General features: G+C 36.2%; 1 pseudogene; it reads right to left on the bottom strand.

The window, feature by feature from the left end:
* Positions 1 to 6,491: 6,491 nt before the first annotated feature.
* Positions 6,492 to 6,612, bottom strand: LOC147827668 (U6 spliceosomal RNA; annotated as a pseudogene).
* Positions 6,613 to 13,607: the final 6,995 nt, after the last annotated feature.

The following is a 13,607-nucleotide window of genomic DNA, read 5'->3' as shown; positions in this document are numbered from 1 at the left end:
ACTTCAGCAATACAAATCAGTAGAACATGCATGTTAAATTGTTATTTTACCAATAGGTTATTACTACAGGGTTCTGTGGTAGTATAAATAGCATGAAACAGTAAAAGAGACTTTGGTTCCAGTCTCAGATTTTATCCTTGTAGCCCCAGGGCCAGCACAGTAACAAGCACATGACAGGCACTCAACAAATATCACTGACTTTGAAAGTGTATGAAGACCTTTAAGGATAGTAAAGAACAAAGACAGAGGCCATGGTGATCCTTACCTGTAATCTCAGCTGCTTGGGTGGCTGAAAAAGGGTTTGTGGGTTTGAGGCCAGCCTGGGTAACAGTGAGAGTATGTCTCAAAAATAAAAAAACAAAGCAAAGAAGAAAGTATGTCAGGAAAGACTTGAAAGAACCCAAGAAACATAGTGTAAGATGAAGGAGAGCCTTGTCAGGGAGAGCCTTGCAAGAAGGTGAGATACACTGGGTATGGTTGGTGCATGCCTGTAATCCCAGCATTTAGGAGGCTAAGGTAGGACTATCACTGCAAGTTTGAGGCCAGGCTGATTCAGAGCAAGACCCTGCCTCAAAAAAAAAAAAAAAAAAAGGATGAGATACCACAGACAGGCATTGTTGGAAGAGGATCAAAAATAGTGTTACTGAATTAAAAGGTCAAGAGGAGAGAGTGGAAAATCAACATGGAAGGAATTAAAGAAGAATGAGAAGAATTGGAACCAGGTGCCAAGGTACTCTTTTTTTTTTAAGAGAATATTATTTAAAAGTTTGGTAATAAAGGGAAAGGAATCAAAGGGAAAACAGCCTGAGGAGGAAGCAAAGTAGAGGAAGGATTATAGAGTCTAAAAGACTTGTGTAATTTAAGGGAAAGGAGCCAGTGGAGAGGGGTAGATTGAAAATACAGTAAAATAAAGTCTTAAGGAAATAGAGGATAAGATTGAAAAAGCACAGACAGAGTGGTCAGAATTAGATATAAGATCTGAGCATATTTAACGGAAAAGACAAAGCCAGGATTATAGGTGAGTGATTATAGGTAGTGATTACAAAGGGAGATGAACAGAAGACAAAGGAAATCTTTTTAGAGAATGACCATAGGGAAGGACAAAGGAGTGGTGAGAGAAATAGCAAAATAAGTTGGTAAATTCACTGTCACAGAAGTGGACCCAAAACTGACCATGTTTTAGAAAATTAGGAAGTAGCAAAAAGTGTTAAATGTACAAAGAGAAGAATAAACACTGGGAACAGTGATATTTGTACAAGCAGTTTGTGAACAAAAGCTTTAAAGCCCTTTCTTTTGTTCAGTTAAAGCTGATAAATCCCCACAGATCTACTAATAAAAACTTAAAATTTTTTTCCATGGATTTAGAAGTGAATAACAAATCCCTTTATCTATACATGATAAATTTAAAATGAGTGCAAAATGTTTTATTTCAAATGACATGAATTTTGAATCTAATTCAGTCCTATTAATTCTGTTTAAAAAGTATTTGTTGAGGCAGGAGGATCACAAGTTCAATACCAGTTTGGGAAACTTAGTAAGACCTTGTCTCAAAGTAAATAAAAAGGGCTGGGGATATAGCTAGGTGTTTTAAGTCTTGGGTTCAATCTACCAATCAGTAGTACTGGATTTATATAGGTATAAAGCATTTGCAGCAAACAGAACTAGAAAGCCTCCTTCTATAAATTCCATTTGTTCATTCGTTGCTTTCTTTCAACAAATGTTTATTGGTTGCCTGTTACACACTTAGCTAGGCATTGGAGATATGAAAGGATGGAACAGTAAACAAAAAGGGTAATGTTTATTGCCTGTTCCCTGAAGAAATAATACCAAAGAAAGAAAAAAATCACATTGGTAATATGAAAACAGTAATTAACTTTTTAAAGCAATTGAGAATTATAGTAAATCTACTTGAAGAACTATTAATAAACCATTAAAATACTTGTGAAGATTAAGTATGAATATGGTACTTTTCCTTCAGTATTAAAGCAAAACATCTTTTTTTCTTAGAACTGCATGTAAATATAAGCACAAATACTGGTTCAATAGAAATGCAAAACTTAACATCAATGTGTTGGGATAAAAAAGATTATTGGTGATTTATTTTTCCTTAATTAAATTTTATATTAATCTTTTTAAAAATGTCATATTCATTTTAAAACAACAAACAATGGAAAATATTATTTCTACTGATTTATAAATATGTCTCTTCATATTCACAATAAGACTGGTAAAAGCAAGCCTTGAATATTAATTTTTTTTTTAAGCTAGCAGAGTTCTCAAGTTGGTACTCTTCAGGTAAACTTTAACCCACAGATATTGTTACCAGTTACTTATTGCCACAAAGCTGCTGCCTAAGAAGCTACCCCAAAGGTCAGTGGATTAAAACAATAAGTTATATTATGTCTTAGGAGACTATGCATTTATTGGATAGGTCTTCTGGAATATTTTTTGACTCAACTTTGAGTTGGGTAGGTAGCTTTATTGATTTTGGCTGAACCCACATGTTTGGGGACCAGCTGGCTGTCATCAGATCTAGAAAGACCTTGGTTCTTTTCCATTGTTTCTCACATTCTTCTAGCAGGTACACTTGCATGTTTTCATGATGAAGCAGAAACTGTTTACTTAACAGGTCACGTATGTGGTAGATATCATAAAAAAGAATGGGAGACACAAAGTCTCATGGGAAGTTTCCCACGTTGAGGAATTTACCATTAAATAGGCAAGTTAACCAAAGATGACACAGCAAAAAACAAAACCAAACAAAAGATGACACAGTACAATATGGCTAAGTACTATGACTGTGACAGGTTTTATAAGCACAATATCAAAGCAGGTAAGTATGTGGTATGCTATGGTTTAGATATTATTTGAGTGCCCTTCAAAGCTTCAGGTATTTAAATGTAATCTATTATGAGATATTAGAAGGGTATAAATATAATCCAATTGTGGTGTTTAAAGGTGAGGCCTTTGGAAAGTGATTAGGATTAAAATCATTAGGGTGGAATACCCATGATTAAATCATGGTGGCTTTATGAGAAGAGGGGAAAAGCTGGGTGGGCATGGTTATGCATACCTATAATCTCAGCACTTGGGAGGCTGACTCAGGAGGATTTTGATCTAACAACACTGTTGTGTATATGTCTCTATGCACATAATCATTTTGCAGCCAATCAGAAACTGGTGGCTTCTGCAGGCAAATGGTGGCTTTAATTCATTAACAGCTTCTGGAAAATTATCAGCTGGAAAGAATATCAATGCAGACAAGTGACATATTTTTAGATTGAGGCTTTCATTGTTGCCATATTGTGTGGCCAGTCTCAATAATTCAACTTTCTGCCTTTTTTACATAGTCTTTTTTCCCTTACAGGGGATTTCAGCTTTCAGGATCTCAATACTCAGGATTTTCCAAGATTATTATTTCTTGGACTTTACACTTTAGACATTTCGATCTTTCAAGATTTCAACATACAAGAAGTGATCAAAAGGCCAGGGATTTAGCTCAGTGGTTCCAGCGCCTGCCTCACAAGCGCAAGGTCCCGATTTTGATCCCCAGTACCAAAAAAAAAGAAGTGATCAAAATATGCACTAAATGCCAGGTATGGTGGTGCACTGCTGTAATTCCAGCACTCGAAGACAGAGGCAGGAGGCCAGCCTGAACTACGTAGCAAGACCCTGTCTCATTCCATATATATATATATATATATATATATATATATATATATATATATATATATATGGAGAGAGTTTAAAAAATTTATTATTTGCTGTAGACACATTGCTATTAATTTGTCTCAAAATACTGCTTGCTTTGAATATACTCCATCATTCTTGTCACTTTCTGAAGGAGTTCTGGAAGTCCTCTTTTATGAGTGTCTTTACATTATATGATTAAAAAAGTACAATGAATGATGCTGCTGAATGTCATCTAACAGAATAACAGGCTTGTAAAAACATCACAGTGTGTCTTCATTCACCTTATTGGCTCTGGGATCATGTGACTTCTGGCTATTCCTCAAAGTCAAAATGACCATGAAATAAACGTTTTGAAATGACTCAGGACATTGAGGCAGCCATGACAGTGCAAATAAAAATTAGTAGTTTACAAATTTAATTTAAAAATTTGCACTATAAGTACAGTGGATTTAGCTATTGTGTTCATAGATCTTTCAATAAAAATGAACTGAACTAAGCCATAAAATGAAAACAGCGATTTGTCACACATATGCCTCCTTTGTCTCAGATTATAAACACTAAGACCTACACATGGGAACATGGTGATTGTGAAACAGCCTGGAACAATCACAAGTAAAGGCCACAAGATAAAACACAGGACTGAAATCAGGAAAACTTCCAAAATAAGACCATCACCTAGTTTTTTCCCTCCCCTCCCCTCCCCTTCCTTCCCTTCCCTTCCCTTCTTGTGTGTGTGTGTGTGTGTGTGTGTGTGATACTGGGGATGGAATTTACCTAGCTTTCTTAAAGGCTAGCATACAAAAATTTAGATTTTACAAGTGGAATGAATTGACCAGGAGATTCTTGTTGGCGAACAGGAAGTTAGAGTAGGTGAAATGAGAAGAGATCTGTGAGAGACCTATAGAGATGAAGTGGTAATATTCTTTTGTTGTTGTTTTTCATTTTTGTTTTATTTGTTAGTTAATACACTTAACTGTAGAAAGCATGATCACAGGGAAAGAAGTGAGAAACATTTAAAAAAATTATCCTCAAGTGCTGATGTGGAAAACAGCCATACTTTATAATATGGCCAAGAGATAAAATCAAATTTATCTCTCAAGAGGGGATAATAAGCCTTTTCTCAGGCAGAATTCCCCAGCTACCTGGCTTGTTTTCTTTACTGTAAATGAGCACTGGGAAAAGCACAGGCATTAGAGAGTTTGCCTAGACAATTCACCTGCCAGTTTCTTGCTGATACCAATGCAGCTCTTTTTACAGTCAGGTTCACACACATGAAGTCCTTAAGTAATCCTGATTTTTGATAGCATGTATTATGTTTAACATCAGATGCACCAAATATGTCTAAAAGTGTCTTCTTAACTCTGAGAGAAAGAAGAATCACTTACATATATCAGTCTTCGCAATGACCTAATATAAAATTCTACAGATTTATCCTTATATGCTTGGTTATGTAATTTGACCCAAGTCATTGTCACAGTTAAGGCCACCATTTACCACAGTGAGATGGTACATGGATTAACTAACCAATTATAGTATTTTCAGGAGCAATCCAATGGTAAGTGACTTAATTGTCACTAAATTACATGCATAGTAGTTGAGAAAGTCATTGTTCCTAAGTAAATCTCAGCTTACTGTATTCACTATCAAATCTGTCATTTTTTACTAAAACTAAAATTAGGGCCATTGCTGAGATCAAATAGGTATTTTTGTGATGGGGGGGTAGTTTGTGAGAAAGGAACAACTTACAGTGACAGATTCATCTTTTACACAGATGACTTTCTAGGTGTTTGGAGCTTCAATTTAAATAAAATGTATTCTTTTTTCTTTCTTTCTTTCTTTCTTTTTTTTGGTGGTATCTGAACCTTGGGGACTCATGCATTCTAGGCAAGTATTCTACCACTGAGCTATACCTCTACCCCTTGATTTCAGTTTTTGTGGTGTAATTATGTACATTGTTTTGGAAAAACATGAAACTATATTTTGCTTGAGCACTTTAAATTCGTAATATTTTGCTTCTGAATAATTATATACATATATATGCATTATGCCCCTGTCACCTATAACTTATTAAGACTATCTTATTGTCTTATTAAGCCAAATATCATCATAAAATACATGCCATTATACTGCAGATGCATAGCAATAAAATCTTAGATTAGCATAGTGCATGTGCTCTCAACACTGTAGGAGGCTGAGGCAGGAGGATTGCAAGTTCAAGTCCAGCCTGTGCAACTTAGTGACTTAGTGAGACCTTGTCTCCACACACACACACACAAATAGTTGTAGATAGAACTCAGTATAAAGTCCTAGGTTTAATCCTCAGTACTAAAAAAAAAAAAAAAAAAAAAATCTCACAAGTCCACATTAGCCATGCCATTGTTATAAAATATTTATAATATTTTCTGACTTAAAATTTTATTCATTATGTCTCTGACATTTTAATTTATATCTCTTTACCCCTCTACCTAGATGCTGACTGAAAACAGTTCTAGAAGTTTCAGAAAAATGGCTAGATCTGTAGAACATCTTTATGTTTTCTCATTAACATTCAATGTTATTCAGATCCAAGCAGATAATAAAAGTGACCTTCATAATGAGTGAGGAAAGTACAGTACAGATTATACAATAAATGAAGGGGTGATTGGCCAGTTGTTTTGAGGAAAAAATACACCATGTTTCAAAATAAATTCCTGATAGATTAAAGATGTAGATAAAAGAATGAAACCATGGACTACATGTGGAAATGGTGGGGAGTGGGGATTATGTTACATGAAACAAAGCAAAAGACTGTTTCTTCAAAAAATATAGACTACTTCATGAATTTACATGTCATTCTTGCACAGGATGATAATCACAGGGGCCATACTAATCTTTTCTGTATTGTTCCAATTTTAGTGTATGTGCTGCCAAAGCAAGCACAAAAGACTGACTTTTAAAATACCCAAAAAACTAAAACCTGTGCTTCAGAAATCACCAAAAAATTAAGGGCTGATTCCAAACTGAAAGGAATAAAAAGAACAAAGGTTATGTCTTACAAACCAATAAGGAAAAGATAGATAGACAAACAAAAATGAGCAAAAGACTTCTACAGATAAGCCAGTAAAGAATGGAGTCAATAAAGATAATTTTTTCATTTTCATCAGTAATCAAAAAATGCAAATTTAAAGAACTATTTTTGCCTATCTGATAAGGATTATATCCATTATTAGGGAAGGTTCTACATTTAATCAGGAGAGCTCTTTTGTTGTGATGTGTGACTGTGGTGGCATAGAGAATGAAAGATTACTCAGAGATGAGACTTAGTTTAATCGCTGAGAGCCCAGAGGGGTTATCTCAGCCAACAGCACCTGGTCATTAGGGAGACTTTCAGGAATAGCACCAAAGCCAAGAACTCTCTGGCTTTTATTTAGAATATCAGTGTAAGAGAAAAAAGAAGAAGAAAAGCAGTTGGGCAAGTAACTGTCTCAAAGCTAGGCAGTTTTTTGGGGGAAAGGGGAAGGACAATGGGCAAATACAGCATGTTTTACTAATCTAAACTTTTTGTTGTTTAACCATTTATTTTTTACAGAACCTGTGTGCTTTTGCCCCACAGTTTAATCATTTCTCTCCAGCGAAGTCCCCCACACTCTTTGACAAAATATCTAAAATGTGTACCCTGAATGACCAGCAATTCACTTCAAAAATAACACTAAAAGAATCTATGCTAATAAAATAATCAATAATGTGTGCCACAAGATATTCATTGTCGTTTCCACTAGCCTCCCTTCTTTTTCTCTCTCTGTCCTACATTCTTCCTCTGTCTCTGTCTCTGTCTCTGTCACTGTCTCTCTCCCCCCCCATCACTCCCATCTCTCCTATCTCTCTATCTCTGTGTTTATATTTTATATTGGTTAAGAATTGAAAAAAATTATACTGTCCAACAAAATAAATACTGGTTAAAGTATTGTAAATTCATTCAACAGGAACACCCATAATACTCAAACCAATTAAAACAACACCATAGTTAATATAGTTAAAAAGGTGTTCACAGTATATTAACTAAAACAAAGTTGGGCTAGAGGGCAAAGTGTAATGAGTGAAGTGCCTCTTTTTCTCTCTGTACACCACCTCTGTACCACCTCCACATATACATATACTAGAAAGACATAATCAACCACGGGGAGGAGAGATTACTAGACTGGTAAATGTTTTTGGTCTTTTGCAGTACTGGGGTTTAAACCCAATACCTTGAACATGTTAGGCACTCCACCATGAAACTATATTCCCAGCCACCCCCCACCTTTTTTATAAATTTTATTTTGAGACAGAGACTCTTAAGTTGCCCAGGCTGGCCTTGAACTTGTGATCCTATTGCCTCAGCCTCATAAGTAGCTGGAATAATAGATGTATGTCACCATGCCTGGCTTAAATGTCCTTTTGCCTGTCCTTATTTTCTAACTTTATAATAAACAAGAATTTTTAATAAACAAAAATATTTTAAATTTAAATATATGATATAACTTAGTGGTTGCCTTTTTAAGATATGTAAAATTATCAGTTAGTTGGCTAAATACTTTTCAATACCAATATCTTCATATAATTGTTAGGTAAAATGAAAGGAAAATTTTGAATACTAAAATGCTATAAAATTGTCAGATCACTTTCTATTTCATACAGTATTACTGATAATTACTTTTTTATTGTTGCTATGAATTACTTTATATTGCTGCTATAACAGTGTTTTACATAGAAGAATGAATGAGATTAAGAATTTTGTCCTGAAAAACATCAGAATATCAACTATGAAGTAAATAATGATTTCTTGTTTTAAATATAATAAATATGTGGGAAGAACTGGTAGGCAAGAAGTTCTGCATTACCATGGGGATAATTAAGTTCTCTATGGTGCAAACCAGGTCTATTCCAGCTTCAGGGTCAATGACTCACAAGTTTAGAGGGAAACAACAAAGACTTAAACCCATACCCACTGTCTGTACAAAATAATTCTTATTATCAAGAACCACTATAAAATATTGACTCAGAACAATTAAGTAAAACCAATTTGTATGTGTAGGTATGTATGGATGTGGACCTGGAAATTATACCTGGGGATTGTAGCCTTTGTACTGAGCTACATTCTCAGCCCTGTTTTATTTTTTATTTTGAGACAAGGTCTTACTAAATTGCTCATGCTGGTCTTGAACTTCATATCCTGCTGCCTCTCTTCCCCAAGTGCTGGGATTATAGGAGTGTACCACCAAGCCTGGTTCAGTTGTTTCTTAAAACAGCATTTCTTTTTTCTTTTTTTGCTTAAATTCTTTTATTGGTACATTTTAGGTATACAGTATGTTTACATTTGTCATTGGTTGCTTGTACTTGTACATGATGTATCTTGGTTCTTATTTTTTCCCCATTACCTGTGCGCCCTTCACCCCCTCCACCCTTCCCTATTTACATAGACTTTGTTTCCATTTTTTTCTTTTCTCATAATTTTTCCTTTCCCTTCTTTCCTTTCCCCTTCCCCTCCCACTTCCCCTACCCCTTTGGACCTTTTCTTCCTATTTCAAATTATCAATTATTTGTAAAACAGAATTTCTTAAAACCATCCCCAAAGTACTCCTTTAATTTGTTCATTTAAAGGATTTATGTTAAATTCTGGAACCTGTCAAGAAAGTTTATAGTCTAGTTGGGAAGTCAAGATAGCCGTTGATCAATTCATTCATTCATTCATTCATTCAATAAAATTTAATTTACTAAGTGCCAACCAATTTGCTGAGCACTAAATGATTAAAGAATATCTAAAACATGAACTCCACCCTCAAAAATTTCACATTTAGAGAGATGTATAAATAAATCACTGCTATAGGTCAATCTCAGTGACTGCTACATTCACTATTCCTTCTAATAGAACTTCTCTGGCCACAGCCCCTGTTAAGTAAGCAGTGCTGGGTGGCCATGATCTGCACACAGTGACCAACTTCACTCTCTTCCCCACCTGCCTTCCTTGCCATAGCTGATTAAAAAACAAAAACCCCCCAAAAAACCTTGGCTCAAATCTCTCAAAAGAGAGACAGGGGTAGTTATTAGGTTATCTCTTCAGGAGTTCCAATGTGGAATACAGAGGATGGGTTGATAGTAGTAGGTTGTAGAAGCTGAAAGTGTTGCTAAAAGGATTCATAAAGAGATACCATTATAGTTCTACAGTAGACCAAAGTTGTCAAGAAAGCATGAGTCTTGTTAATACACATACAAAGGAGAAGCTGAGGAGTTGGTAGTAGCAGGAGATGGGGGACTTGAAATGGAGAGAATCACCATTGAATCACCATTATGATGGTAAATCAATAAATGGCAACTGAAGAAGGGCCAGTGATATGAAGCAGGTCTTAGAGCTATATCAGTTCCTGAGTGTTTATTTAATATAAGGTAATCCTTATATAGCATTAAGGTAAAAAAAAATATGACTTAAAATTTCACAGACACTTCTGGTTCAACCAAGACAGAATAAAAGATTCACAGTTCCACAATAGATGACCATAAAGCTGAATAAAATAAAGCCAGGCATGGTGGTGCATACCTGTAATTCCAGCACTTAAGAGACTGAGGGAGGAAAATCAAGAGTGTAGGGCTAGTCTGCACAACATAGTGAGACTCTTTCTCAAACAATAATACTGCTTAAAATAAATACAAGTAACTTTTCAGGCATTAGAAAATAGTACAGAGCTGTAATCTTTGAGAGAAGGAGAACAAAGATAGTGTTAATCATGGGTAATTTAACATCTATTTAAAAAGTAAAGGAAATATTAAACACCTATTTAGAAATTATACAGTCAGTGCTTACTAGAGAAGCAGATTTAATGTAAGATATACAAATATATAGGAATTTACAAGATTGACTTACAGTGGCCACCCACAAAGTCAGATGTGGAAAAATGCAAAAGGGCTCTCTGTGCACTGAAGATCTGAAAGATCCAGTCAAAGGCGTGGAGCTCACTATATTGTCCCATGTGCATCCGTAAAGAGGAAGCTGAAGGGTCTGCGTGGAAGCCAGGAGACAACGTCCAGGGTGAAGGCGATGACAGAAACAGAAGCGAGCCTTCCTTCCCTGTCATTCCATTCTGGCAGGAAGTCTATTGTTCGTTTCACTCACACTCAGGGTTTGTCTTCTGTTTTCAGTAAATCCCTTCAGCCACACAACTATGCTGATCCAATTCAACTGAGTGTTTCTTATTCAAGTTGACACAATCAGTTAACTATCACAGAAATAGCTTGTACAAATCCTCATAATAATATTCACTTTATTTCTAGAATTCTTTATGATCTAGGAACTCTCCTCTGTTAACAGTGATTAGAAACTTCCAGAATTAGCGACAGGAGAGAAGTTAACATATGGCCTACTGCAATACTAAGAGAATTACTTTTTAAAAAATAGACTCTCCTGGGGATTGAGCTCAGTGGCACTGTGCCTGCCTTGCAAGTGCAAGGTCCTGAGTTCAATCCCCAGTACCAAAAAAAAAAGACTCTCGTCTCCATAATGGGTTGTACAACTTAATTTAACTCTCCAGAAGTGTGACCTATAATCCTACAAAATATTCATAGACAATTAACTGCAAGTTTAGACTTGAAAATAAACAAAAGAACACCATAGTGTTTGATTAGATTATGTGCCCAAACTTTAGTAACTTCCTATGAGGAAAGATACACTGTGCATTAACATTGAAGGATGGTTATGAAGAAGAAGGGTAGAGTGATTGGCACTGAATCCACTGCGCTTTTACATGAAGGGAATTTTTTTTTAATGTGGATGTGAATGATAATTGTTAACACATGAATACTGGCACCTGTTTGTACATGGGGGATACATAGTTTTTGTTGTCATGGATAATGCAGTCATACATAACCTACTCATCATATAAAATGAATTAGTACTCCAAAGTGCCTTACTATTACTAATAAAAGATGTTTTAACCCCACTGTACTTTTAAGATTTAGGCTGAGAGTCTATAGAAGAGACCTTATATAACTGATCAGGCTTAAGGCTTCATGAAGTCATTCAAGGTCCCAAAATCCTACAATTTTTCTGTTTTGCAATCCCCTAAGAAGGTATTATACTTGTTTACAGGAAATGTAGTCAATCTGGGTAGCCATGTACACATCTAAACTCAATTCTTTTTTTTTTTTTTTTTTTGGTACAGGGGATCGAACTCGGGTCCTTGTGCTTACGCAGCGGGCAGCAAAACCACTGAGCTAAATCCCTGGCCCTAGCTCAATTCTGATGATGGAAGAAAGGGAGAATGGATGTGGGGACAACTAGTCATCTGCTACACTGATACATAGGCATGCTGCTGGAACTATAACTAGGTTCAGTTTTTTGAAAGGAACTTTGGCAATAAGTACCAAAAGCCAGAATAACATACCTGTGTTCTGACTTCAGAGGAACTTAAGAAAGTAAAGTATATGTACGAAGATTTAGTTATAAGAATGTTCATGGCATATTTATGTTAATAGCAGAAAAACTGAAGGCCATCTCAAATATTTCATTGCTTACTTTGGACAAGATACTTATATGTGTCCATGGATACCAAATGATGATATCATCACAGCTATGAGGCCAGGAACCATAATCCCTAAGTGTTATAGGTCTCCATTCAATGTTTTATCTGTAGTCAATGAGTGCCTATAATATGCATTACCCTGTTCTAATATTTTGATATGCCTTATTTCCTTATTTTGCCTAATCAGTCTGGTAAGGGAGACATTCATATAAACATAAATGGAGGCTCTGAAAGTTTAAGGAACTTATTTAAAGTCAAACAGTGAATGAGTGATAAATTTGAATTCAGTTTTGTCCAGTTCTTGTCACTCTCCTTGTGCTTTTCTTCTCTTTTGTCTGGCCCAGCACAGCTGATGAGTGGAGCAGGTCACTAGGGAAAAAGCAGTGTGCACATCATAGGGCAACTGGAGAAACAACCATCTTGTCAGCAGAATTCATGGGGAAAGTACCCAGCCCTGAACACACTTGAAATACTGTAGGTAGAAAGGGGGAAATTATAAAAGAAATAGGGCCATCTCACTGAGCTAAGGCAGGAATGTAAGCAATGAGGCATCAGAGTTGGTGTGAAAAGGAAAGGTCAGCACTCTGTTTCTCATTTCATTTTTCCCCTCAGCATCTGGCTTTCTGAGTTATTTGAGCCATATGGCAGCTGGCAGATGGCAACCATAGCTTCCATATTTACTTTGTACAATTTCGGCCACATGGAAAGATTCATTATTAGCCAGCCTGGACTACATAGTGAGATCTTGTGTCAAAAAAGAAAAAAGTTATGTGCCAGAAATGTGTTGAAGGGTAGCCTTGAACCAATTCAGTTCTCCTCCCCTTTCATGCTTGTAGTTCCTAAGAATAACCATAAAATGTTCTTGAGTGGCAATATCATTAGATTGAGAGGAAACTATTTGAAATCATCTGGACCTTGTTCCTGTCCCTTCTAGGGAGTGTAACATCTTGAGATAGGGAGGAACTGCTCAGGGTAGCAGTTTTATTCCTCTTTCCCCTATAAGCAACCTGTCCTTCAAAGCTTTGCCCTGAGCTGGCAGTAAGCTCAGTCATAGAGTGTGAGTTTTGTATACACAAGGCCCTGGGTTCAATCTTCAGCACCAGGAAAAAAGTTTTACCTATCAAATCTGTTGCCCCTGAGTATATGACCTGTGACAGGTGCCTTTTGGGGTGCCTCAGCCGCAGTGCAGTTGGAGCATAAGAAGTCAAGACTCCATCTCTCCAGGGCAGCTTTCTTTCTTGCCCCCCCCCCCCAGTATTGGGAATTAAACCCATGGCCTTTGCATGGAGCTATATCCTCAGTCTTTTTACTTTTTATTTTTGAGACGGGGTCTTGCTAAGTCACTAAATCGCCCAGGCTGGGCTTGAATTTACAATCCTCCTG

The sequence above is a fragment of the Heterocephalus glaber genome, unplaced genomic scaffold, assembly GCF_053883595.1.
Source record: "Heterocephalus glaber isolate CG9 unplaced genomic scaffold, H.glaber_assembly_v1.0 deba00001442, whole genome shotgun sequence".
In the NCBI taxonomy this organism is placed as follows: Eukaryota; Metazoa; Chordata; class Mammalia; order Rodentia; family Bathyergidae; genus Heterocephalus; species Heterocephalus glaber.
Note: the sequence above shows the minus strand (reverse complement) of the source record. Positions and strands in the feature narration are given on the sequence as shown.